The sequence below is a fragment of the Periplaneta americana genome, chromosome 6 (assembly GCF_040183065.1).
Source record: "Periplaneta americana isolate PAMFEO1 chromosome 6, P.americana_PAMFEO1_priV1, whole genome shotgun sequence".
Lineage (NCBI taxonomy): Eukaryota > Metazoa > Arthropoda > Insecta > Blattodea > Blattidae > Periplaneta > Periplaneta americana.
Window position 1 is genome coordinate 39,428,839 of NC_091122.1, and position 27,030 is coordinate 39,455,868.

At 36.4% G+C, this 27,030-nt stretch overlaps 1 protein-coding gene across 1 annotated transcript in view; it reads left to right on the forward strand.

Annotated features, from left to right (window-relative positions):
* The first annotated feature begins 2,750 nt into the window (after positions 1-2,750).
* Rbp (RIM-binding protein) overlaps positions 2,751-27,030 on the forward strand; it is a 409,454-nt gene continuing 385,174 nt past the window's right edge. Inside the window, exon 1 of the mRNA XM_069827954.1 lies at positions 2,751-2,971. The gene's annotated coding sequence lies outside the window, so the exon portion shown is untranslated. The remainder of the gene's footprint in view (positions 2,972-27,030) is intronic.

Here is a 27,030-nt window from a genome sequence, read left to right on the forward strand (position 1 = left end):
GAAGACAACAGAAAGTGAAGCATAAGGGTAAGTTACCTTGTTTCATCTCGTATATTTATGAAATACACAGGTATGTTTTTTAAAGTTCTATTCCATTGAATCTTCGATCTCGTCACGCACTAAACACGATATAGGCCAGTCATTTTCAACTGTCAACCTATGACGTCGAAGCGCGTTTCCCCTCTCGGAGCAGAGCTAGTAGAGCATGTGAGGGAGGGTACCGGTAATGTTGTGTCTCCACTATTTAAACATCTCCATTCCTTCCATTGCCATTTCTCCTACTTTGCTCTTAGGCTTATAGTTATGCTTCCCCTCTGAAGGAGCTCGTGAGTAGAGACGTGTGACGTCACAGAGCTAGCAGTTGGAAATGCCTGATATAGGCCAATCGCTATCTCGTGAAACCTACCTGTGCGTGAAGAGAAGGAAAAAAATGGATGGGAAGCTTCCCTTCCTCGCTACGCTTCGACTTGCAGCTGTAGCTAGCTCACTTACCCCCACTCTAAGGATCTTACTATAATCTACGGCTCACGAATGCATTGGTTTCACGAGATAACGAATGATCTATACTGACGTCTGATTTGTGTTGTGTTCTTTCATGATGAAATGAAACTGAGAAATTGTATAACTTTACAAATAAAGGCTACATATGAGTACTTATCCGGAAAAATAAAGACGCGAATTTTCATAAGGTCGACGATCAGTGACAAGTTTGGTTTTTCAAACTTTTGGTAGTGTGCCTTGCAAATATGCTTTTTGATAGATAGATTTATAGATTTATTGATATTAGTTCACAAAAGTACAAACTTAATCATTTTAAAAACTGAGCTATATACAAAAGTAGTTATACATAATAAATATACAATTTCCTAAACTAATTAATTTATCGCAAATCTCAGTAATTAATTGTTCAAACTTGCACTTACGTCTAATTTTAGTGCATGTTTAAACCAATCGTGATAAATATTAAAACTTTAAAACTTATTCATCTGCTCCTTTTCACAATTTTCTACCATGAACATTTTAAAAGTAATTTTTCTTCTTTTTTTTTTCTTTTCTTTTTTACTTTAAACATCTAAATTTATGCTATAACTTTCATATTTATGTTTAATTATAGGTTCACTTATGCCATCATACTGCATCCAGGTTAGCAGTTGTTTACATATAGCCAGCACACTGCAATAGCTGAATCGGTATTTCTCAGTGAGTACAGTAGGTCAGTCTAAATTCCTGCAACAATGCTTTTTGATAGACAGGTACACAGATTTACCCCGGACTGAAGAAAGAAGTGCTTTCACGCGTAGTGCAACAAGGCCCTAATTGTGGTACCACTGGGTTACGTGATGATTTCGTGTGAAAATATCTGAAAAAGTCATCGGTCGGATATATAAAAGACGAAGGTATCTGGGCGAGTTGGGTGAGTTTATAACTTTCGCAGTGACCATCACATCGTCTTTAGAATGGTGTGCTACAATTTTGTAATTATGATGATTTTCAAAATTTTAAGTACTTCTTTCTCTCGTATGTTGTGTGTAGTGGGATCGAAGATTCACCTTTATTTTTAATCTCCGAGCCTACTAAAACTATCTTCATAAATTCAAAACTGAACTGTTTTGGAAAAAAAAAGTATTTTAAGCCGTGCAGATATTAGTTACTTCAATTCTATTACGCTTTTTATTAAATATGTTTTAAGGTACATGATATGATAAATGTCTTCTGATAGAAGTTTTATGCTGTTTGAATCATGAACGTAAGTCTTACCGTTAATTTCTTTGCCTTCTATGAAAGGAAGAGGATGCAGCTTTTCCTCTAGATAGAAAATAGTTTCTTGCACCTCTTTAGACGAAGGCGAGAGGATCATAAAGTTGTCGTGTAAGTGGTGGAAATAATTATCTCTTTTTTTATCTCTGGACGTTGAATTAAAGATACTGAGATATCTATAAGATAAAATGGTGTAATACTTATGTAAGAGACGTTTAAACATAATTTATCGCACATTAGAACCGAATGAGATGGCCGTAGGTAGCAAGTTACCATGGTACGCTCAAGACCAACGCCGTAGGTTAATGGTTCAGTGTCTGAGATCGACTGTACACTACTGATTGTGGTTTCATAATAATTTGTTCTAAGTAAGCCACGACGGTCTTCGTTAAAATTCTCTTGGAGGCTTACTCGCTAATTATTCGTAATTGTTACAGGATATCATCACAGCAACGCATAGGCTTATTATCCATTATAACTTAAAACGTTTTTAAATAATACGGTATAATAAATGGAATAAGACACATATAGTGTCATATTTATTGTTCGAAAGAGTACACACACAAAACATAAACGTGTGTGGAATTACTTATAATGCAAAAGAATCAATTTTCCGTAATATAAAATTAACAATGCTGTGATAGCAGATAAAGCGTAGAATGTAAGTAACTTAAGAACTATTAACGGCGTAATTTCGTTTTGTACGTAATCGCGCACGAACAACACATCAAAACCTATTAGAAAACAATCTGATCGGTTCTATCAGTGTTCTGAATATTATGCCAAGTATCTTTTGTGGAAATAATACTTTCTTTCTTAAGTAGCAGACGTGGTAGATTGTGAGTAACAAATACCATGCAATAGTGTGTAAATCGTGGCCTGCAAACCATGAGAGTATTTCCAGTTTCATGCAAAATACAATGAATGACCAGTAGCGTAAGTTGCCTATTCCACTGGCAAGTCAGGCGCAGTGAGTTTTCCTCGTCCCGTCTTCCATTACGTGCTGCGATCTGGAGGTGAAAGCTACAAACGTGGTTGCACATCATTTAAGGGGACCATTGCACTTCACCGGGCCCTTGGACCATATCTGAGTGTTTCTGCAATTAATAGTGCGGTGCGCGGTTAGTGTAAAGGCTATGTGGTATTGCTGCTGATTAACTAGTGGGAATAATACGAGTTTCAAGCCGGCAGCCCTCTTCTTCATATCCACCAGGTAACTAGACTTTTAGCAGGGCAGCCATACCCCTATACGGTATTGATTGTTGGAGGGGTAGGCTGTTACATTGCTCATGATAAAGAAAAATCGAGGGTTATTATATTCTCTGTCGTTATCCACATGAATTAATATATTTGGTACAGTTTCATATTTTTATCATTCAACCGACTTCACGCGAGTGGTCAAAAGCGGCCAGTTCCCTAGCTCTTAAGTCATGGGTCAATCTCATGTCAGTGTCCAGCCATATAGCACATTCATTATGTGCCAGTGGCGTACCAACTTTATGAAATTATGGGGCAATAAACTTTATTTCAATTAACTTTGTAATTCGGGAATATATTCTTTCCAATATTTGATTTCTTATTTTTTTTCTATAACGCTACATTGCTTCAAAGAAAGTCCATTGTTGCAGACTTTAACGCTTCTTTAAGTAATAACTGCTTTATCCGTATATTTAATTCACTTCTTAGTTTTAGGGAGAAACGATTTACTGCTTGTTGGTGTCAGATCGATAGAGCTCTCCCGTTGTTATCAATAGCTCATATTCGATAACACACTAAGTAGTTAGTCTTTGGTGGTAGACCGATTCGATTCTCTTTTCGTGTTTCGTGTAGCCTTTTCAACTGTTGATATATTGTATAATATGTAATATATCTTATTGCATAACTTTCTGAGTAGAGAATCAGTGCATTAGACAAGCTCATTCTTCCTACTTGTTATTTATGTATATGTTTGAGAAGTTCAGCTCACAATGTTACGATTTGAGACAGAGCCACCATAAATCATTATATTCATGTCAATGCCTGACATAACAGAGGACTATATTTTTGAAAATACAATTAGAGAAACAGTATTATGCTTCGAACGAATATCAGGCGCATATAAATAATCTAAAATACGAGTACTTTAATGTCTAGTGTTGTCTTTACGTGAAACAGGGTGTTCAACTTCACTTCATCTTTGTAGGGAAAAATATACAGTTGACTGGCTGCGTAAGCCTCTTGAAACGACTGTCATTTTTTTTAGTTAGCTGTGCAGTTACAGCGAGTCCGTGGACTGCCAAGACAGACGTGGGCAATAGGATATGAATTCGTTGCTGTCGTTAATACACACGGTGTTTAAAAAAAATGAATCCTACATGTAAAATTACAGACAAGCAAACTAAGCTGACAATGATATTTCCATACATCTCTACTTGAAGTTTTGTCTTTTCCAGTACGCAGTTTCAATCTTCATTGCTGACATCAGTCGTAAGAGAAGATAATTATTCGCTTTTAATACAGGGCTAGAGGCAAAGCTTAAGTTAACTCTATCTACAAGCCGACCTAATCTTTATAAATACATTGTTTTACTTCTGATCGCAGAAGTACAATTATTTAAAATTAAAATTGCATTTGCGTTGAACAATACGATTTTCAGTTAGGTTTACGGGTTCTGCATAGCCTACAGTATATCAATACGGAACAGACTCTTTATACGTATAATTTACTCGAGGGACATACAGTATATTATTTTATCTTGAGTTGTATTACATAATAATTTGGAAAGTGCCGAAAATATTAAAAAAAACTTGGGAAATGCTCCCAAATCAGTTAAAAATAATAAAAATATTCCAAATTCAACTTCAGTGCTCTATTTTTACGACACTCATTTGCTTTTGAGGTTCGTTTCTGTGTAATGACTACTGTGCTGTTTTCTCGTGGAAAATTTAAACTAGAGAATAACTATAGGCCTGTATCAGTAGCAGGAAAATTGTTCTTTAATAATTTCTATTTTATATACATATATACATACTACTGATTAAAATCCAATCTTAGACCTAACTTCGAATCTAATGTAGGTCTATTGTTGGAAGAAGTTCTATTTTACGTTGTTAATATATTAAATTATCTGTAAGATCCGTAAAAATTTGTTTTATTTAACTACCTCTTTTGATCTCATTATGTAAATCGGATCTGTATGTAATTTCTTAAATCCGATTCAGTTGTATGTTCAACTATGTAAGCAAGTTTTAATCCTGGTTGAGTGTAAGAGAAGGCCCTACGGCCTTAACTCTGCCAGATTAAATAAAGCCATTATTATTATTATTATTATTATTATTATTATTATTATTATTATAGATGATCTAATGAAGTAGTAGTAATAATAATAATAATAATAATAATAATAATAATAATAATAATAATCCTTTCCACAATGGTGATTAGAGTTAAAATTCTGACGAGTCCAAGTGAACAAAAACTATGTTCTGAGCATGTTTTTACGAATAATTACTTCTGTTTTCCGTGTCGGCATTCAAGAAATTGCTCATAAATCATCGCATAATGATATAATATAAATCCCCTTCATCTTCGCGTATCAAAGGCGATGACTAAGGCAGTGAAGTGATTTATAAAGTTCGGCACATTATTTCTGAGGGGGGATGACCGCAACTCTAGTACCCGCCATCGAAAAGAAAATCCCTATGGAGATTTTTCGTGCGCAAACACGTAGGCCTATTTAATTCTTTGCTCGATCTATCTGTATTATATGGGAGTACGGTAGAATTTCCATGACGTGTGGTCAGCATGACACTGGTTCTGCACCTCTTAATGCACAAACATCTACTTATATCATGAATGGAGTTGAAATTCTCGATCGCATCTTCCATTCAGCGTGTGCTTTCTTGTTGAATGCTTTAAATTTTCTCAGACCATGAAAGATTCAATTTGCTTTCATAATAGCATTGGAACAGCTGTATCCTAACATTTAATGACAGAACAATGACTTGAAACTTCAAAATTGTTATAACGGCACTAATAAATCATTATTATTTTAATGAACAAAATGGTAACTATGAAAATGCAAAAATTAACAAATGAAAAACTCCAATGTATGCTCAACACAGTATCAAATATTATACTATTTATAGTTAATGCTTTAAAATTTGAAGTGACTTTTGTGTCATCTTTTGTAAGTCACGAGATTTTATTGCCCAAAACTGACGCGCTGAATCACCGCTAAGCGGGTTGTTACTTGCCCATGTCACACGCCATCTTACCAAACGGAAACCTGTTTTTAGGCGTACACCCTTTAGTACTGTAGATTTTTATGTGCAACAAACGCATCTACTGGACAAAATGTGGTTTCCATAGTCATGCTGATGCAACCTAAAATACCTTCTAACATTGAAATTTGATTTCGACTTAATTATAGATTCGCATATCAGACATCTGGTGCTACTGTGACCTTCCTGCATCCAAAAAATATTCTAATTCTATGGCTCGTGGAAATTGTGACGCAATCAGTCAGCCATGATGAGCCTGCCTTATACAATCCGCCAATGAACAATAGTTGCCTTACTATTACTCTGTCTATTCCTCCGAATCAAAATATTACTGTCTTAGCCAGGGAAGGTAGAATTGGGAATTAACGGGTAGTAGGTAGTGACTTATTTGAGGTATTAATGCCCAGAGTTGCTCTAGGGACATGAGGGGGCGGGTGCATTAAACCCGTATGCACAGCGAACCTTAGCACAGTCAACTGGTGCGGGCGAGAATGAGCTTAGTGATAATGGTTTAGTACAGCGGTGACCAAACTGAGTATCGTGATTACATCGTGTAATCAAAGACATTCATACTGGTAAGGGGAGTTTCCTATACATTGCTCTCTGTCTCGTTCACGTACTGAAGGTAAGCAATGTCGGTACCATGTCGCGCTACAAACCTCTGTCTATACGAGCAGGAACAGAAGGTTTCGTAAAGAATGGGAAGAGGAATTTATTCGCTATTCTGTCGGAGAAAATGTAATATGTTGGTTGCTTTGCTCAACTGTTCAATTAGTAGTAGCATATAGAAGCGACAATACAGAGCATTACGCTGAATACACAGGCATAACAGGTATTATTATTATTATTATTATTATTATTATTATTATTATTAATCAGCAAGTGTTACCAATTCTTATATAGCCTACGTGCCTCAATATTTAGGTATACATCTTCCCTTGAATGATAAAATAATTACTACGCCATATCCCCATTTTAATTTCTTTTTTAATCTTTTGATGACTATTAGTTATTTACTAGTTATTGATTTAATAATAATAATAATAATAATAATAATAATAATAATAATAATACTAATAACAATACTGATAGCTTTATCAGTAGTAGTAGTAGTAGTAGTAGTAATAATAATAATAATAATAATAATAATAATAATAATAATAATCTGCCTAGGTAGATTCTGAGCAGTGGAGAGTGTTTTTACTGTCTCGCCAGAAATTGAGAATATTGAAGGTATTGCAGAATTCTGTGCATGGTGTCATTGAAAGAATATGGTTTGTTGAAGAAGAGGACGGTGGACATATTCCCATTGTTTTGTAAAAACCAAAATCCACTGTTTCCTCAACATAGTAATATTTTTGTGTTTCTTCTACCTGAAAATATTATACTATTTTATTTATAATGCTTAAAGTTTTAAGTGACTTTTGAATTACCTTATAGGCTATGTTACATTACAGATGTAGTGTAGTCTATTGGCCTATCTTATAATAAATGGTGGAAATATCGACATATTTTTTTGTACGATTTCTTCGTAATATACGTATCATAAATTAAGATTCACTCACTCACTCACTCACTCACTCACTCACTCACTCACTCACTCACTCACTCACTCACTCACTCACTCACTCACTCACTCTCCTTTTTTCTTTTTGTCTTTCTGTTTTCTTCCTTTTCTCTTTTTTCTTCCATCCATCCATCCATCCATCCAGTGTTCTGTCCAAGGGCGGGTCTTTCCCCTGGAATTTTAACAGATACAGAGACGTGTTTAAATGGAAGGGAACATGAAATCGAAGTAGATTAAATTTGTATGTTACAACAAAACTAATTATAATGTATTATGTTCTTATTTGTGAGTACACGAGTAAAGCTGTTTTTATGAATACATTTGCATGAGAAAGAGTCATTTAGTGCTATGAAACATCTGACAACATAAAATGAACAGCGTCACTATTGTCGATATTGTGTGCTATTACATACGCACGTAAAATATCTACACATCGATTTTTTTTTTTCATCCAAGAGGTAGGCAAATAACTGAGACTGGTAATAATGTTCATATGAACTTATATTTATATATTTAGTTGCATACTATTCGTTTTTATTCGACTCTCAATAGTGACGTGATATACTGAGTCGTGCACAGCCCAACATAAAAGCAACTCGTTTTCCGTTTTGACTGATTGAGTTCAAATTGACATTCATGCATGAATAAGCAGCGTTCCCTTTACAATAGTAACCATTTCTGTTCGTAATTTAAAATATTTTGTTGTTTAGTTAACTGTCCGAAGACAGGTCTGAACCTCACAAGCGATACCAAGAAGGTACCACTTATGAGGCAACTAGGCCAGGAGATAATGGGGTAATGTGGCCAGTTCTTTTCCCTCTCCATTGCATACATCGCCGATTATCTACATATTCCACTAATCAGACTTCAGATGCATACAAACAATTGTTCGTCTGACACATATCGTCAAGTGAGATGTACTGCCTGATAATAGATGTACATATCAGCTAGAACCTCAAATGAAGTAAGCGAAAACATTAGGCCTAATTCTTCTCCATACAGTTTAATTTGTGGATTTCCCAAGTTTCAGTACCTTTACAGAGAAGTCCTGAGAAGGATAAATTTTTTTTCCAAATAAAATGTCATGAAAATGTCGCATACTTCTCATCAGTAGGCAATCGCGCTTACAGCCTGAGCCATGCCGGTGGCTGACATATTATATCCTCTCACTATATATTTTTGCACGATTCCGTACCATGGTAGTTCTTTACCAAGTAATCAGTTGCATTCCTTTTCATATTTTATTTTATCTTTAATTTTAATACATAAATTAAACCTCTTATACAGGGACATCATTTTATTTTTACTTCAATTTTTATTGTACCTGAGTTTTTGAATGTACTTCACTCCCATCCCTTCTACTAAGGAAGTTCCAACTCCACACAGAACCAAGACCGCAGATAGTAAGCAGTACTGAGTTACTGAGTATAGTACGTTCCAGAAATATGTTCGCGTTTTCCAGTGACGAAAGAGCTTTCAATATTGAATCATATTTTCGCACAGGTACTGTCCGTTTGCCTACGTCGCATCCCGATTTCCCCCACCTGCTTCTGCTCGCCCCTCTGTAATAGCTGGGCTGTCTTAGCTTTTTTCTGAAAACATTAATTTCTCTTAGGAATTGGAAGTTTACGTAATATTATACAGCTGTTTAATTTAACTTAAATAAAAGGGCCTCGTTAAGTAATTAACTGTCACATGATTTCCTCCCTTTCTACAATCCTGCGGCATAACCATTTGGACGGACAGTAGATAGCATGTCTGAGTAATTTTATATTTTCGGGTCGGGCGGAAGTGAAGATTGAATTTACAGTACGTAGAGTAGGTACAGAATTATTTCAACATGAGTTACTAGTACGAAGGACGAAACTGGCAATTGGAATTAGATGCAATAGTCTATAGTGCGATAATATGCACATTAGAACTGACGCCTGTATCGAAATGAACGGCCACCATTTTGAAAATTGTGTTTAAATATTCATATTATGATTATTTTTCAATTTAACTTCTTTCTCTATATTGTACGCTAATGTGCTGTAGACAGTATAATATACACTGCATAATGAATACGTTCGCATGGATAACTCACTTCGTGAGTAAAAACACTTATTCTTAATACAGTACTGTACTTTGATTAAAGAAAAACCTAATGAAAATTATCAAACTCAAAATCGCGATATTTCCTAGCTTACGTAAATGGATGAACTACTTTTCTTCCTTCCTATACCTAGTAGAGTGATTTGTGTTTTACGCCAGTATCATCGAACTCCAGTCTTGGAGGGGGGAGCAAGCGGTGTTTCCGGTTCTCTAAAGGTATAGACAGGTTAATATTAAAAATGTTAGTAAAAATAAAATGATGTCCCTGTACAAATAATATCAACTTAAATGTTCAATTAATTAATTCCTTATAATCGCACTAACTACGCTACATTTTACTGTTTAATTGGACTATGAAATTAGGTTGGCACAAAATCGTAAGAAATAACTACTCGCATTTTGCATATTATTGTTTGTTTGGTCAACTGTCCGAAGACAGGTCTGAATCTCACAAGTGATACCAATAAGGCACCACTTACGAGGTAACTAGACCAGGAGATAATGTGGTAGCACAGTCTAGTATATACAGTCACAAAGCGTGAGTTGTGAGGTGCTAGAAACAATTGACTGTGCCGGTACTATTTCGCATTGTCTGTAATGAGGCGATATTAGCGATCCTAGTGGTTAGCAACTATCTATGGATGCATATTTACTACGTATTGAACTTCGTGACTGAGTATTCTAGACTGTGGTGGTAGGGTGGCCAGTTTCTCTCCCTCTCTATTGCATACATCGTCGGTTAGCTACATAGTACACTAATCAGACTTCGAGCATTTTAAATTTTGCTGTTTAATTAGGATTGCACACATTCGTAAGAAATAACTACTCAAATAAAGCAACAGTTGAATAAAAATATTTTGCTATTTAAGAAAATCTGTATTAAAAAGTGGTAGGAGCCACCGGCGTAGCTCAGTCGGCTAAAGCGCTTGCCTGCCGATCCGGAGTTGCGCTCGCGCGCGGGTTCGATCCCCGCTTGGGCTGATTACCTGGTTGGGTTTTTCCGAGGTTTTCCTCAGCCGTAAGACGAATGACAGATAATGTATGGCGAATCCTCGAGCTCATCTCGCATCATTAATCCCATCGACGCTAAATAACCTAGTAGTTGATACAGTGTCGTAAAATAACCAAGTAAAAATGGTAGGATTATTAAAATATACCGCCCACACCTGTGGAGTAACGGTTAGCGCGTCTAGCCGCGAAACCAGGTGGCCCGGGTTCGAGTCCCGGTCGGGGCAAGTTACCTGGTTGAGGTTTTTTCCAGTATGAGCAAATGCTGGGTAACTTTCGGTGTTGGACCCCGGACTCATTTCACCGGCATTATCACCTTCACCTCATTCTGACGCTAAATAACCTGAGATGTTGATAAAGCGTCGTAAAATACCTACTAAAATAAAAATTAATTAAAATATACCATTGTAATTCAGCGGTAGGCGCGTTTGCCTGCTGATCCGGAGTTGCTGTCGGGCGTGGGTTCGATCACCTCTTTGGCTGATTACCTGGTTGGGTTTTAGCGACCTAACTAAATGACCTATTAGTTGATACAGCGTCGTTAAATAACGGATTAGAAAATGTGATATACTTTTACTTCTTGTGACGTAAACAAAAGTGTTCTGAAAACAAACTGCTCAAGTACAAGATGTAAAACAATCTTCTATTGTGACATTCGCCCACACGCGCAAATATAACCTCTTAATGGTATTTGTGGCTTTTTAAAATAATTATCGTACTATAATCACAAAAATCTGCCGTGGATAGTCCCTCCCTTAAGGCTTTTGAAGTAATTATGGCGAGAAACAAATACAGATTCAGATACATCTGCGACTTCTCCTGTAGAAAAATAAAACTTTTATATAAAATTATTTTATGCTCCATTTTTGTCACAATTGGGATTAAGTATATTAATTTTACGAAATACTTTGTTCAGTTATCTTTGAGTCCTTAGGGCCGTATTCATAGACATTCTTAGCGCGGGCTTTCGGTGGATGATCAGCGAACTAACGTTTTTCGTATTCATAAACCAGTGTTAGCGATATGATATGATATGAATTCCCTGCAAGTAACCAGTCGATAGCCGGGGCTAGTTTAGCACGCTCGTAGCGCGGACTAGCGAAATGTCTATGAATAGCACCGTAATATTTTTGTCTGGAGAGGTTTTCGATTGGAGGCACAATTCTGTAGACAACTTATTTATCTGAAATAATGTTCGAAGACATATGATCCACTTTGTTTCAGTAATAGGCTACTTATCTTACGCAATAAAAGTAGTAGGCTATAAGAGAGAATCAGTTGAATTGATTTTTAGCAAATCGAAATTTTGTATTAGTTTTTTTTCTTAAATTAAGACTAGTTATTTTGTAATAAGACGGTTTTATTTTGTGTATATCGTTTCCAAATGAATTGACTCGTAGATTACGAATTGAACAAAATCAGATCAGCAACAGAACAAATCGCTGTACATAGATAGACAAATCTATGTCAATTACTCCCCCTAATTTATTAGGAATTGATCGTAGAATGGCGTATGCGAATAAGAAATATCATTCTGGTTGAATATCCACTGGAGTCACTAATGGATTAAAACCTTTTGTCTTAAATTAGGATTAGATACCCTATTATTTTAGATATAAATTACTTTTAACTTAAGTAGTATTAGTTAAGATCTTGAAACTTAAAGAATTTGCAGTACCAGGGATGTTACAAATGCATATTCTGTAAAAATACAAACATTTATTTTTTAGCCTATAGTATAATGAGAGCTTATTAAAGAATCTTTACAATGCTAGAGATATTTAATTAAGGTAAGCGGGGGTAATAAGGACCACCTAAGGAATAAAACGTCCCTTCTTTGAAATGAAGACGTTTAGCAATTTTTAAATAACGGAATAGCATACTTTTATAGTTACCCTATAATATTTTACTTCAAATAAATATTCAGACATAAATGCTGTGAGCAATGAAAAGTAACATCATGTCACTAGGCCTTATATCCTGTTGTGACAGATAATAAGGCCCACAATAAAGAATGTAAGTATTGAACACAATTTGGGCATACAAAGTCTTCAGTTTTTTCCTCAGTGAGACCTACACATTCATCGTGCACCCAACATTCACAAGAGACACACACATGCAAATCTACAACAATTCTCTTCGCAGACAGAACACATCCGCGTCTCCTGGATGTTTACAAATCCTGAAGTTGATGGTTCATCCAATGCTCTTTCTGCATTAGGAATTGTTAATCTTTCGTTTGTTTCATTTCTTGCAAAAAAGATTGTGCTTCAGAGTTTGAACTTTATAGTTCAGGGGCTTCTATGATATGTGGGCGTTTCCACGTATTTATTTCATGGGCCTTATTTCCTGCTCTGCTACTTCGCGCCAATTTTAATTTATGGAGTGCTCATACGCTCATTAACGAAAGTTCCACGGTAGCCCTAAACTTCTTAATGTTTATACAAAAACGTGCATTTAATATTATATTAATAACACACAGTAAAACGATTAAATATCAACTTAAATTTTGTAAAATTTTATAATGAAAGCAGAAATAATCACACATAAATTGTTGCCATCAGTCAGCTATAAACAAGAACGAGAATCTAATTTCTTTACGCCTCACTCGAATGCAAGAAGAAATAGGTCTTAAGAGCTGTTGCTCTCTTTTGCAAAAGTGTATAACTGATGGAAAAAACTAGGTAGTGGGCCTTATAACATGCTGGGCCTTAATATCCCCAGGTACTTTAGATACTTTTAATTATTCAGGTTACAAGATATCATGCGTACGCACTTCCTATCAAAGCGGTCTATTGTTCGATTCTCGACTTGGACAGTGGTGATTTATCTTACGTATACGTGATTGGGTAGTTGTCTCTTATCATGTACTGTCCCCGTTATCTTTACTGAGGTCCTGGGTCATGCCGTCATTGTGAACATGTCTAAGTTTTGGTCCAAGAAAGTACCTTCTCCTACACCTCATTGACTTGTAAGTCGATATCAAAGAAGGAGGTAAAACAAGACGAAGGAAAGGAAGAAAGAAATGTGTGATATGGAGAAAACAGCGAACACAAGAAAATGGCAAAAGTTCTGATTTCACTGTTGATATGTTATTGGAGGAAGATCTCCAATGCTGCCTGAAGCAGGCGAAAATTTATCGACACATCTGTAAACGAAATTTCATTGCTGGAATGATTTAATCGAGTCTTTGAAGTTCTTTGTGCGGTTATTTCACTGTGCTAGGCAAAGAAATATGTGAGGTAGACCACGTTTGAAGTGCTACGTAAAAGTTACACGTTTTTCCTGACGATTATGCAACACATCGTGGCATCGTTCAGAGGGCACGGAGGCAGAGTTCCAAGAATCCTAAATCCCTACTCGAGGTGGATGGTATGCGATTTTCATCACGTCAAGCGGCCAACTTCTGAAGCCTCTTCTTTTTATTATTTTTATAGACGACGGATTACTCTACAGCATCTTGGCGATAAATATGAGAGCCATTGTCGATGTGAATTTGAACCTCCGTCCATCCAGCTCAAAGTCACTTTCATAAAATATGTATAGTTGAGGAGGCCAGACCTGGCATGTGAGTTGTGCAAGAGTGGAAAGAATGAACTATCAGAAAGGGAGTTTGTTTCATGATAGTTAATATTATACGAATCTACCGACACGGAAGTTCATTTCAGATCAAAGTCTATCTTCCCCCTCTATACTCATTGGTGATATAGCCACGGCGCATGATAAGGTCACAGGATTACACATCACTTTACTTAGAAAGATTTGTTACGTGTTAGAAATACATTTCCTTTGAATAGTTCAGGAAGCAGTGATGAAGGAAGAGAGGAAAACAAGGTGGAAAAGCAGTATGACTTACGGAAGTGGTGTGGAGGGGAAATAAATCGTGAGAAAAGAAAACTAAGACCTAAAATAAAGTAGCAATGTGGAAAAGTTAGCAGTGAAAAGTGCAAGTAGTTAGAGATGTGAAGCGAGGAGAAATGCGCCATACGGGGGGGGGGGGAGGGGGTTCAAGAATTAGAAGTATAGTTTTTTTTTTTTTGGTATAATAATGGGTGTGAAGCAAGTAAAGAGATAGGGTTGGAAGTAAATCCCGAAAAGACTAAGCATATGATTATGTCGCGTGATCAGAATATTGTACGAAATGTAACTATAAAAGTTGGAGATTTATCCTTCGAAGAGGTGGAAAAATTCAAATATCTTGGAGCAACAGTAACAAATATAAATGACACTCGGGAGGCAATTAAACGCAAAATAAATATGGGAAATGCCTTTATTATTCGGTTGAGAAGCTTATGTCATCTAGTCTGCAGTCAAAAAATCTGAAAGTTAGAATTTATAAAACAATTATATTACCGGTTCTTCTGTATGGCTGTGAAACTTGGATTCTCACTTTGAGAGAGGAACAGAGATTGAGGGTTTTTGAGAATAAGGTTCTTAGGAAAATATTTGGGGCTAAGAGGGATGAAGTTACAGGAGAATGGAGAAAGTTACACAACGCAGAACTGCATGCATTGTATTCTTCACCTGACATAATTAGGAACATAAAATCCAGACGTTTGAGATGGGCAGGGCATGTAGCACGTATGGGCGAATCTAGAAATGCATATAGAGTGTTAGTTGGGAGGCCAGAGGGGAAAAGACCTTTAGGGAGGCCGAGACGTAGATGGGAGGATATTAAAATGAATTTGAGGGAGGTGGGATATGATGGTAGAGACTGGATTAATCTTGCTCAGGATAGGGACCAATGGCGGGCTTATGTGAAGGCGGCAATGAACCTCCGGGTTCCTTAAAAGCCAGTAAGTATAATAATGGGTGAGGAGTAAAGTAGTGGAAGAATTCTGCAGTGCTTGGGAAAAGTGGCACAAGTCAGTTTTCACAAACATTTTTTAATAATTTATTGACAAATTACGGAACATCTGCTCGCTTGAGAAAACAGACATAAGTATTTCTTCCAGTACAATAATTCATAAAGAAGAAAATCAAAACGACATAAACCAGTGTGAAGACAGTTTTTTTCTTTCTAATGTAAAATTAACATTTTTGACTTGTGCCGCTTTTCCCGAGCACTACAGAATTGATGTCGGACAAGAAAAGATTAGTGGAAGAATTGCAACAATAAATTAAAAATAAGTAATGACCTAAAGGACTTGTACGAGAAGCGTTGCAAAGCGGGAAGACGGCACTGTTTGCTAATGATGTGAAGTGCCGCCTCACCAAAAGGTATGTTGCTTAAAGACAAATATACTCACTCACTCACTCGTTCGTTCGTTCCCTTTGAACTACATCCTTCGCTCAAGGTAGAGTGTATAAAACAAAATATAGTAGGCTACGATAAAAACAACTTTTTTTTTTTCGTTGTTGGTAACTCTATAGCATCTATAAGATGCTTATGGTTGTGCTAACAGATGGAGTTACTTGTCAACAATTGACGCTGAAACGTGTGTTCAGGTTACTGCCCAGCGATAGTCCTGATGTATTTATATATTTGTGATGATTGGTTAATTAATATTAACCCGGCACCTAGGGAATTCCTCTTCTTCAAGAAAAATTCACCGAGAGCCGAGCCCGGGAATCGAACCCGGGACCTCCTGATCTGGAAGCCAGCATGCTTACCAACAGAGCACGGAGGCAGTCCAAAAAACAACTTTGTCAACTGTTTTTTAATTAATTCTCACACATTTAATTGTGAAGCATATTTAATAAAAATACTCATTAGTAGAGCTAGGATTCATATGTAGTAAAAGCTAATATTTTTAGTCGCTATAGTTTATAAACATGCAAGTGATGCCCCCCCCCCCCACTCCTTATACTTGCCATTCTTGCAATTCAGTACTTCCATTAGTTAGCGCTAAGGGTCTTTAACCACCACTTACAAAATAGCGGGAGGTTTAAGATCTGCGTTGTCTAGTCCTTGTGACATTTCTTGCATTTCGAGTCTTGTCAACCAGGCTTAAAACCTTCTTAACCGGCATCATACCGACTCAACTATACTCGGCGTCATTCTTAACTCTTACTACATATAAATCCTAGCTCTATTCATTAGACACACAATAAATACCATTGAAAAAATATTTGAAATATTGCTGTTGTAGCCGACAGTTTTTGTTATGGATTAAATGCTTTAAAAATTAAGGTAGGGGAATAGGCAGCAGGCAACAGATGAAAAGATGTCCTTGGCTTTTGTCATTATGGAGAGCTCCTCCGAAACACCAGGCGACATTTGGTAAGGAGCAAAATAGCATCTGCCATCAAGATCAACAACTGCAGCCTAGAGGTTTATGAAGATGTCCCTGTGTTGCTTCCAATGGGAGTCAGACGAGTAGACATAATTGCTATTGATCGCAATAAGAAGACGGGGTACATATTGGATTCTACCATACAACCCTCAAATTAACACCAAATTATTAGCGAAATATTGAATTCTCCGTCTTTTGAGTTTACTTATGTAATCAGAACACCTGGAATACCACGTAATGTAGCCTAATTGGATATAACAAATTCAGGTGAAAAAAATCAGAATATGAAATTCGCTATAAAACAACGCAGTAGTAATAATTAGACATCGGATTTTTAGGCACTAAAAATTGCAGTTTTTAGGCGCCTAAAATAAGCTCAAAATTTGTAAAATTAGGCTCTATTTTAATGAAAATAGGCATTTTAGGCACATCAAGGTATCATACTTATTTCTTTCACTGAAATTTTTAGTTATACACTAAAATACGCACAAAAAAGTATGTTTAAACATTAAAAAAGAATACTAGATTATATTTATAAACAGAGCTGCACAAATTTAATATATTGAAACTAATGAAATAATGATTATTGATATCAAGATTACTCATTTTAAGTTATTGAAATTCAGTTCCATGCTCAGACTTTATTATAATTATCTGCACAGTACACCACAAGAATTTTTTCTAAATTCTCCACAGTTAACCTTTGCCTTTTGTCACTGAGAATCATTTTGAAAGCAGAAAAACTTCTTTCAACCGAAACTGATGTGAGAGGCGCAAATTTTAAATTAGGTACAATAGAAACATCAATACTTACTGGAACATTTACACTTTCCCCCGATATCACTCTTGATACTTTTTCCAGCAATGAAAATCCTACATTCTTATTTAATACGTTGTCCCACTTATTTTTAACTTTTTCCCCAGTTTCGCCCAAAGCAGAATGTATGTTCACTTGAGCTTCCTTTACTATTGCTATTTGACTACAAAGAGATTGTTTTTCACGTTCTAATTGTTCAATGCTTGCAGGTATGAAAGAAAAGTTTGATGTTATGTAGGCAATATCGTTTTTCACTCGTGAGTCATTCAGACAATCTTTCACTGCTTTCACACACGCTGCACTATCAGTTTCAGGTAATTTATCAATAACTGTGACCACTTCTTTAAAATACTTAGAATAATACACCACTGACTGAATCCAGGTTCCCCATCGTGTAACAACCGTCTGAGGTGGGAGTGGGATATCTGGAAAGTTCTCTCTGAATATTGAAATCCTGGATGAGGCTTTACAAAAACATTTTTTTGTGTTAGAAATAAACGAATTGACAAGAGGAAATTCAGTCCGGATTGTTTCAGAAACCCTGTGAAGGCCATGTGCTAGACAGGTTACATGCGTGAGGTTAGGATAAAATGTTTTAAGAAGTGGAGCTGCAGCAACCATGTATGAGGCAGCATCAGTACAAAACAACAGAACTTTAGAATCGTCTATATTACCTGAGTATAAAGACTGTAGGCCTTTATTTACAAAATAAGCAATGGCTTGGCTATTCACTTTCGAAAGTTCCTTAACACATACGAGGTGTGGAATCGAAGGTCCATCAGGACTAAGCTTTCCTACTACCATATTTGCTATATACCTATTCATAGAATCTGAGGTTTCATCCACAGAGACCCATATGTAAGAATCACCTATATCCTCCCGAATGGAAGCTAAAGTTTCATTGTATATTCTGTCTAAGTAATTTTTTCTTATGGTCGACTCAGATGGAATATTTTGTTTGCAGTATTTTTGTAAAAACTGTCTTAAAACCGGATTTTCAATTGCATTCTAGGGAATGTTAGCAGCAACAAACGCTCTGGTTAAATCAGCATAGAAATTGCTACTGAGATTGGATGAAGAGGGCTGTGTTAGTAAAGTTTGTTGCAGTTGATTTTTCTGCTGAGCTTTAGCCTTATGAGCCGCTCCTTGCACATGCTGTTTTAGGTGGCACTTCTTTTCTTGCGAAATCTAAAAATGTAAAGTAAACTGAATTAAAATAAAATCCAAATTGTTGTATTGCCGTATTTCTATCACAAAGTTAGTGGGTTCGAACAATCAAAATTTTAATGACCTGCAAATACTTTAACTATCGGAATTTAAAAGGTTAAAGTGTAGTGGTCTTAAAAAGAATTATACCTCAGGATAGCTCAGTCAATGTATAAATATTATAGGCCTACTCATTAAAATTAATAGAATTTATATATTTCAACTATTGTTACATACCTGTTTGCTACAAATCTTGCAGAATATTATTTTTCCATCATAAGTGAATTCTGAATATTCTGTTAGCCATTGCCGGATCAATGTAGATTTTGCACTTATATTTTTCGGCATTATCGCGTTAAACTTCACAGGAAAACGTCCTACCGCTCAAAACTTCTCAACACAAATAAGGTGAGGGAAAGAGCAACTGTTAACGAGCATTCAAATGAACCGTTGTTATTGAGATTCAATTGGACAAAAATACAAAGTTCCACTTATTGTTGCATTTCCTGGTAGTGTTAACACTAGGAGGGCCATTCTTTTAAATATTTTGTAACGGTTTACCCTACTAATTCGCAGTTTTACGACTTTTCATAAATATTTCAAAAACATTCTTTCTCCAAAAATTGTGATTTTATGACACTCTGAAGGGCAGTACAGCTAATCGGTTTCAGACCGAAAACAGTCATTTTTATAGTATAGTATATCTCTGAATCGGTAGCAGCACATGTTGTGATTGTTGCCTGCTTCAAAACTAAGGTTGGTTCTTTGTCGGCATTTATGCCTCCAAACATGTTAAATTCTGTGAAATCTATTGCGAGTGTCGTGAGATTCAAAACAGTTTGTTTCCTTTATCAATGGTTTCATGGCCGGTATGAAGCAAACTTTCCACTTTTTAAATGCCTTAAATTTCGCAGTGAATGCATGTATAAATTATAAAAAGTAAGAGTAAAATGCGAAACTTTACAGTGAGTTAGGCATTTTTAGGCGAATATTAACAAATTAGGCTCTAATAACCGTTTTAGGGCATTTTAGGGCACTATAAAACTCTTTGAATACCTTTCAATTTCCATGAAACACAAATATTAATAATTATTTTTACTTTTCTCCTAAAGAAACAAAATAGGCATTTGCCCTAGAATCCGATGTCTGGTAATAATTCACGAATGTGTTCATATTTCGCTATTAGAACACTGTTTCGTGATTTGTCGCGATTGTTTTATCCGTATATTATTGATAAGAATCACCTAATTCGTAAAGATTAGTACAAATATATTGTGTATCTATTATGTCGTGATTTTCGCGATCTCCATAAATACCCGGCCCTGTGCATATGCAGTGACGCCAATATGTACGCACAAAATGCTCAGAAATGCGATAAGATATGATCGTATTTTGATTGAACTGATAGAAATACCAAACTGCAGCCACGTAAAACAAACCAAAAAAAAAAAAATAATAAATAACTTGATAACTCTACTTTCTATTGGGGGGGGGGGAGTATAAATTATAGAACATTTCACTTTACAAGAGAGTCGTGAAAGTAGATAACAGTAGCATCATTAATGTTATTGACGTTCACTATGATGTGTGATAAGTTTTGCTTTCGTTGCTGCTGAGAAAAGATTTTAATTCTAAATGTTGTCTCATGTATGAAAAAAACATTGTAATTAATACTAAATGTCACAAAATATATTATTGCAATTTATTTAGTCATTAAGTGTACTATATATAAACCTTTTCGAATTGTTATGCCAAAATGTACCAAATCCAAAATTAAATTCTCAGTAACTTTGGAATAAAATATGGAATAGCTTAAAATTTGCTATAAAAACTTCAGAAAGTTTAAGTTCTCCTGTTTTTCTGTTCTCCTGTAAAATTTATCCATTTGGATTTTGTACCTTTTGGAATTAAACTCCACAATTAATGTGACATTGGCAATTTAATTGGTAAATTTATAGATGTATATATTTGTGCGAATAAGAATAATACAAGTTCATTTCTAATGTTTTAAAAATACCCTCTAACGTTAATTGAATTACCAGGCATCACGGTATTCAGTGATTGAAAGTAGGTGTCATTAAGCCAGTGGAAATTGTAATTAGAACTCACCCCCTTTTGCCGACCCGAGGTCGTCTATACAGATCAAGGAAGGTGTCTTTTAGGGCAAACGAGGATAGCACTCGATTAGCGAGCTGGTGGTAGTGGTAATAATTATTTCCCCACCACCATCTTGTTGCCTCGCGATCTTAATCAGAACGGTAGTGGTGGCGGTAGGGGTAGTGATATCATCTAGTAGAAGACTGGGACATTAACCTACTAACGCTAGGTGATCTTAAAACATGAGTGGGTAAACTATTTCTATCTTATAAGAGCGGCAAACAAGGTTGAGGTTTCTATCACACTCATAATATAACATGCGAGCTGTTAATTGGAAAATTACAAGAAGTGTGCGCCATACTGAAACCTTGGGTTTCGTACACGCGATGTTGTAAACAACCGACAATAACGCCTTTAATCATCATAGCGAGTATCTTCATATCCTATCAAACGTTGCTTTGGCATTTGGAAATTACACATACTACAAGTACGAATCAGTTGCATGCATAACTTAGAGCAGCCGTGGCGAGAATGTGACTCGCGAGACATTGTGGCTCGCAATGATAGCTGTGCATTTCTCTTGCTTCTAACCTCCCCCAACTCCCACCCTCTCACTCACTGGAGTCAAGCTCCGTTCCATTTGTATTTGTCTCTGATCTGCGAGTGGCATATGTCTCTCTCGAAACCATGTACCTCTACAAAAACGAAAGTTTCAAGTAGGATGGGAGGACGCATTTTTTTGCTGTCAATATGATGAGAATATTAAATGTATGATTTGTTCACAAATATTACGAGGAAAACGGTTGTATAACATAACACGGCATTTTACTACACGTTACTGATGAAACATTAAAAGTTTAAGTGTTATTATTATCATCATCATCATCATCATCATCATCATCTCTGTACGTCGACCCTTTTTCAGCAGATGTACGAATAATGCGCTTAGCTCTTCAATTTGAACTCACTGATTTACTATGTGATATCAAATGAAAGCTAGATGTAAGGGCTTGACAAATGTTGGACTTTTCAAATCTTTGCCAAAAAATAAATACCCGAAGCTTCGTTCTTTCGCTTGCTCTGTTGAAGTCATGTTCGCTACAACTTACGTTTGTGAAAAATTATTTTCAACAATGAAAACAGTAAAAACCAAATTTAGATCACGACTGACAGACAAATACCTTCGTGATCAACTACGACTGGCAGTAAGTGACATAATTTCTGATTTTGAAACTCTGTCGCAGAGACATTCTGAAGACAGTTAATTTTATGTTGTGATATTGTTCATTTCTTTCTTCGTTACACCTACTAAACATTAATTTGTAGCCTTAGACTGTATAAAATTATATTTAAGTGCTTGACGTAAGGAAAATGAAAATCCGTTAATAAGTTAGACAGTTGCTTGACTTCCCCTTCGGGTGTCCGCCTCCCTCCATAGGTGCTATGCACGTTGCAGGTTACACAGTGGCTCGGCGCACGATTCATTTTCGCCACGGCTATGCTTTATGAAAGCGATATCATTGTTAAAAGGTATGGAAATAGTGAATTCTAAATGCTGCTCATGGATTTTATTCGCACATGTTTGTCAAAGGAAGTATATGGCGAAGCAGAGAAATAAATAATGTTTCATAAGATGGTTGACATGTTTAAATTTGAAGGACGTTGTAAAGAAAATATATGCGTTTTCTCTGAAATATTTCTCTTCACACATGGAAATCTGTCAAAATAATCAAGTGGAAACTCCTTTGAAAAGTTGTAGGCTACATGGGTACATTTTGTAATAAAAAACTGAATAAAAATGAATAACTTCCAGTACGAATATTGTAAAGGACGTTAACAGTTTTAATAAAATAGCTTAAACGCTGAATTTGAATGGTCCTTTTTACCGTATAGTTAGAGCGCATTTTTTTCTTATTCAATTAGTCATGTAGACCAACTGCTGAGTGAACAATTTATCTCCCGCAAGGAAAGAGGCAACTTGTCTATCAGCGGGTGCGCTCTCACACGCTGGTTACGAGAACAGAGCCATAACGGGGATTCGGCAGACCACCAATTATTAATAAGTAAAGAATTACTTACAAATGACTTTTAGAGAACCAGGAGGTTCATTGCCGCCCTCACATAAGCCCGCCGTTGGTCCCTATCCTGAGCAAGATTAATCCAGTCCCTACCATCATCTACGTCTCGGCCACACAGAACAACTGGTAATATAACTGTTTTATAAACTCTAACTTTCAGTGTTTCAAAAAACATACTAGATGAAAAGCTTTTCAACCGAATATCTAATAATAGGCATTTCCCATATTTATTCTGCCTTTAATTTCCTTACGAGTGTAATTTATACTTGTTACTGTTGCTCCAAGATATTTTAATTTTTTCACCTCTTCAAAAGATAAATTTCCAATTCTTATATTTCCATTTCGTACTATGTTCTGGTCACGAGAGACAATCCTATACTTTGTCTTTTTCGGATTTACTTCCAAATCTATGTCATTACTTGCTTCAAGTGTCCCTAACAGTTTATGGATTTTCTACTAACACATTCACGTCACTCGCATAAACAAGCAGCTAATGTAATCCTCTCATTTCCAAACCCTATCTGTTTTCCTGGACTTTCCTAATGGAATATTCTAGAGCATAGTTAAAAAGTAAAGGTGATAGTGCATCACGCAGCCCGCAGTGAATTGGAAAAGGTCAGACAGAAACTTGCAATGCGTTTCCACCCTCCTGTATTAATCTGCTGGAATTTGATCAATACCTGGAGACTTGTACTTTTTCAGCTTTGATCTATATGGACTCTGCTGTATGTTTCACTGAGACACGTTTTAATTAATCGACGTAGATTCCTGGGAATATCAAACTCAATAAGATTATTACATAGAACTTCTCTCTTAACCGAGTCATATACCTTTTTGAAATCTGTGAATAGCTGATGTATTGTGCCCTTATACTCCCATTTTTTCTCCAATATCTGTCGAATACAAAAAAAAAAATTTAGTCAATAGTCGATCTATTACACTTAAAACCACATTGATGATCCCCAATAATTTCATCTACATATGGAGTTAATCTTTTTAAAAGAATATTGGCCAGAATTGTGTACGACATCATTAAAAGTGATATCCCTCGAAAGTTACTATAGTTAGTCTTTTCCCCCCTTCTTAAAGATAGGTATAATTATGGACTCCTTCCATTGTTCTGGTACAATTTCCTTTTTCCAAATAAGTACAAACTTGTAATGCGTTTCCACCCTCTTGTATTAATCTGCTGGAATTTGATCAATACCTGGAGACTTGTACATTTTCAGCTTTTCTATAGGAATTTCGACTTCAAAAAATGTGAGTTCGGATATAAATGACTGAGCAGTTTGTATATGGATGTCGTCCTAATTATTTCTATTTGCCCTATGTATATTTAGTAGTTACCCAAAATAGTTTTTCCATCTATTCAGGATGGAATGAGAGTCTGCAACCAAATTACCTTTCTCATCCTTGATCACGTTTACCCTTGTCTGATATCTTTTCTTAAATTCCTTTATGCCCTTATATAAATCTCTAATGTTTTTATTCTTACTATTTGTTTCTACCTCATTCAGTTTTTCTAATCTCTCTTTTTGTTCCTAAGTGCAAGACTTGCTTCCCGTCTTTCATTGAAACAATTATCTCTATTTGCCTGGACTGAATTCTATAAGAATTTCAGTTTTGCCAGTTTCCTTCTTTCTACTACCATGGAGCAATCTTCATCAAACCACGGTTGCTTTTTCTTAGTTTCATAATAACCTATGCTCCGCTCAACTGTAGTTTTGATATTGTCTCTGATATTTTCCCACACGCTATTAATATTTAACTCGTGCTCAACTTCATCGGAACTTTCTAAAGTGACAAACCTAGTTGAAATTTCGACTCGATAATGTTGCTTAGTTTCCTCGTCTTTTAATTTCGGAATATTGAATCTCCTAACATTAACTTGTTGCTCTACTCACCTGGCTACTAATTACTGTGGTCGCGCCAAAGAATCAGTCCCATTCGGAGGCTTGTGTTCGGGTTCGTAACAAGATCTTTTTTTACGATGATGGGTTGTTAGCCCTTCGCCCAACCCCCAAGCTGAGGACCGGCCAATTCGATCGAGATTTCCATTAGTTCCCTCGATTATAAAGTAACTACTCGTAGGAATATAGCTGAATTAGTTTCCATTTCCACTACAAAAGATGATCTTTTGTTATGATTTTTCCACTCTTCAGCGGTTTACCTGTAAAGGTACGGTCACACATCGCTACTTTTGCTGCGCAACTTTTGTACTGCAGCTGCAAAAGTTGCGTGTCGTGTTCACACGTAAGCCAAAAGTAGCGCGCTGCACGCTACTTTTCGTGCTGCGCAACCCGAGTGCTGCAAAAGTTGCAACTGAAGGTTGCGAGTCTGTTCACACACAAGGCGTTACTTTTGCAGCCGCAGTCATGCTGCAGGTTTCCATCTCCGTGTTGATTTCTCAATATACATTTTGTGGTTATGTTCGCATTATTAAGAAACTCTATTATTTGCTTTTCTGTCGTATCTAGTATTCAGAAATTGACATTATTTTTACTATAAAGCTTTTAAAAACGCCTATATACTTAAACGATAACCAAGAGCATATTCACGTAATCAATGTTGACAACCCTCCTGTTTGGAACTACGCTACGGAAAATTTAAAAAATGAATTATATCGTCAGCAATTATGCTCAGACTGTGTTGTGTATTTAATAACTGTTACAAATAATTTATTTTCATCACATCTAACATTAAAATATATCCAAACAATAAAAGTATCATTGGCACATTTGGGTGGTAGACTAACACTGGTCGCAACCGCAGCAAGAGTTTCAACAAAACCGATATCAAAAATGCTGCGGCTGCAACCCTGAGAACCCTGTTCACACGTCGCTACTTCTAAGCTGCGCGCAGTATGAAAAAGTAGCGGGCAACAGGTTCGGCAGTCGCTATTTTTCGAGTTGCACCGTTGTTCACACGTCGCAGTACGAGAGTTGCGCAGTTTTTTGTACTGCAGCGCTGCAAAAGTAGCGACGTGTGACAGTACCTTAATGTTCTTTCCTCTCGATAGAAGAAAGCACACTAGTCAGTTGGGATAATTCTCTGACAGATGGCCGGGCTCTCGCGGAAGGTGAGATGACAACGAAATGATGTTACGAAAAATTATTCGATTGAGAAGAAATCGATTTGTAGCCCTTATAATTGGAACTATTCCAGCATTTACTCGGAGAGACTTGGAAAACTACGAATAACACCATTCAGGATAGCCGGTCCCTATCCCCCCGAATACAAGGGAGACGTGTTAACCATTATATTACCGTATATAAAGATAATATTTCGCAAAATCTCAACCCCTACCACCATGTCTGATGATCTGTACAGCTTAGGACAGAAAAACTTGCCACTGTCTTGTTCTTGAAAAAGTTGTCCATTTCTAACTTCAACTTGTCCGCCGAGTTAGCTCTGTGGTAGCATGCCTGTCTCCAGACTAGCCAGCCCGGGTTCGATTTCCGGCGGGGTCAGAAATTTTCATGTAAAATTTCTACCTCGGGACTAGGAGAGATGGCAGTGCACAATTTTTAATCACTAGATTGTGCACCAATATGCTTGGGTTAAATCTCAAATCTCTCTGCAGTGCATATGAAGAGAAGGCATATGTCACTGTTGATAGTGATTCGTTCGTCGGATGGGGACGTTGAGCTTGGCGGCCTCATTGGTGCTATTCGACAGGAGTAGGCTACGTGCCGGCACCGGGTTTCCTCTTCTCCCTTCCTAATCTTCATCATATCACTCATTCCAGACACTATACTTACACATACACTCACCCTAATACACGACATACCTTTCCACAGATACACATCATGTACAGCGTGACCCGCCGAAGTGGTGTACAACTAGAAAATGGGTCACAGTTCTGGCATCTATTCGCAATATGGGTAATCTGAATCACGCAAGTGAA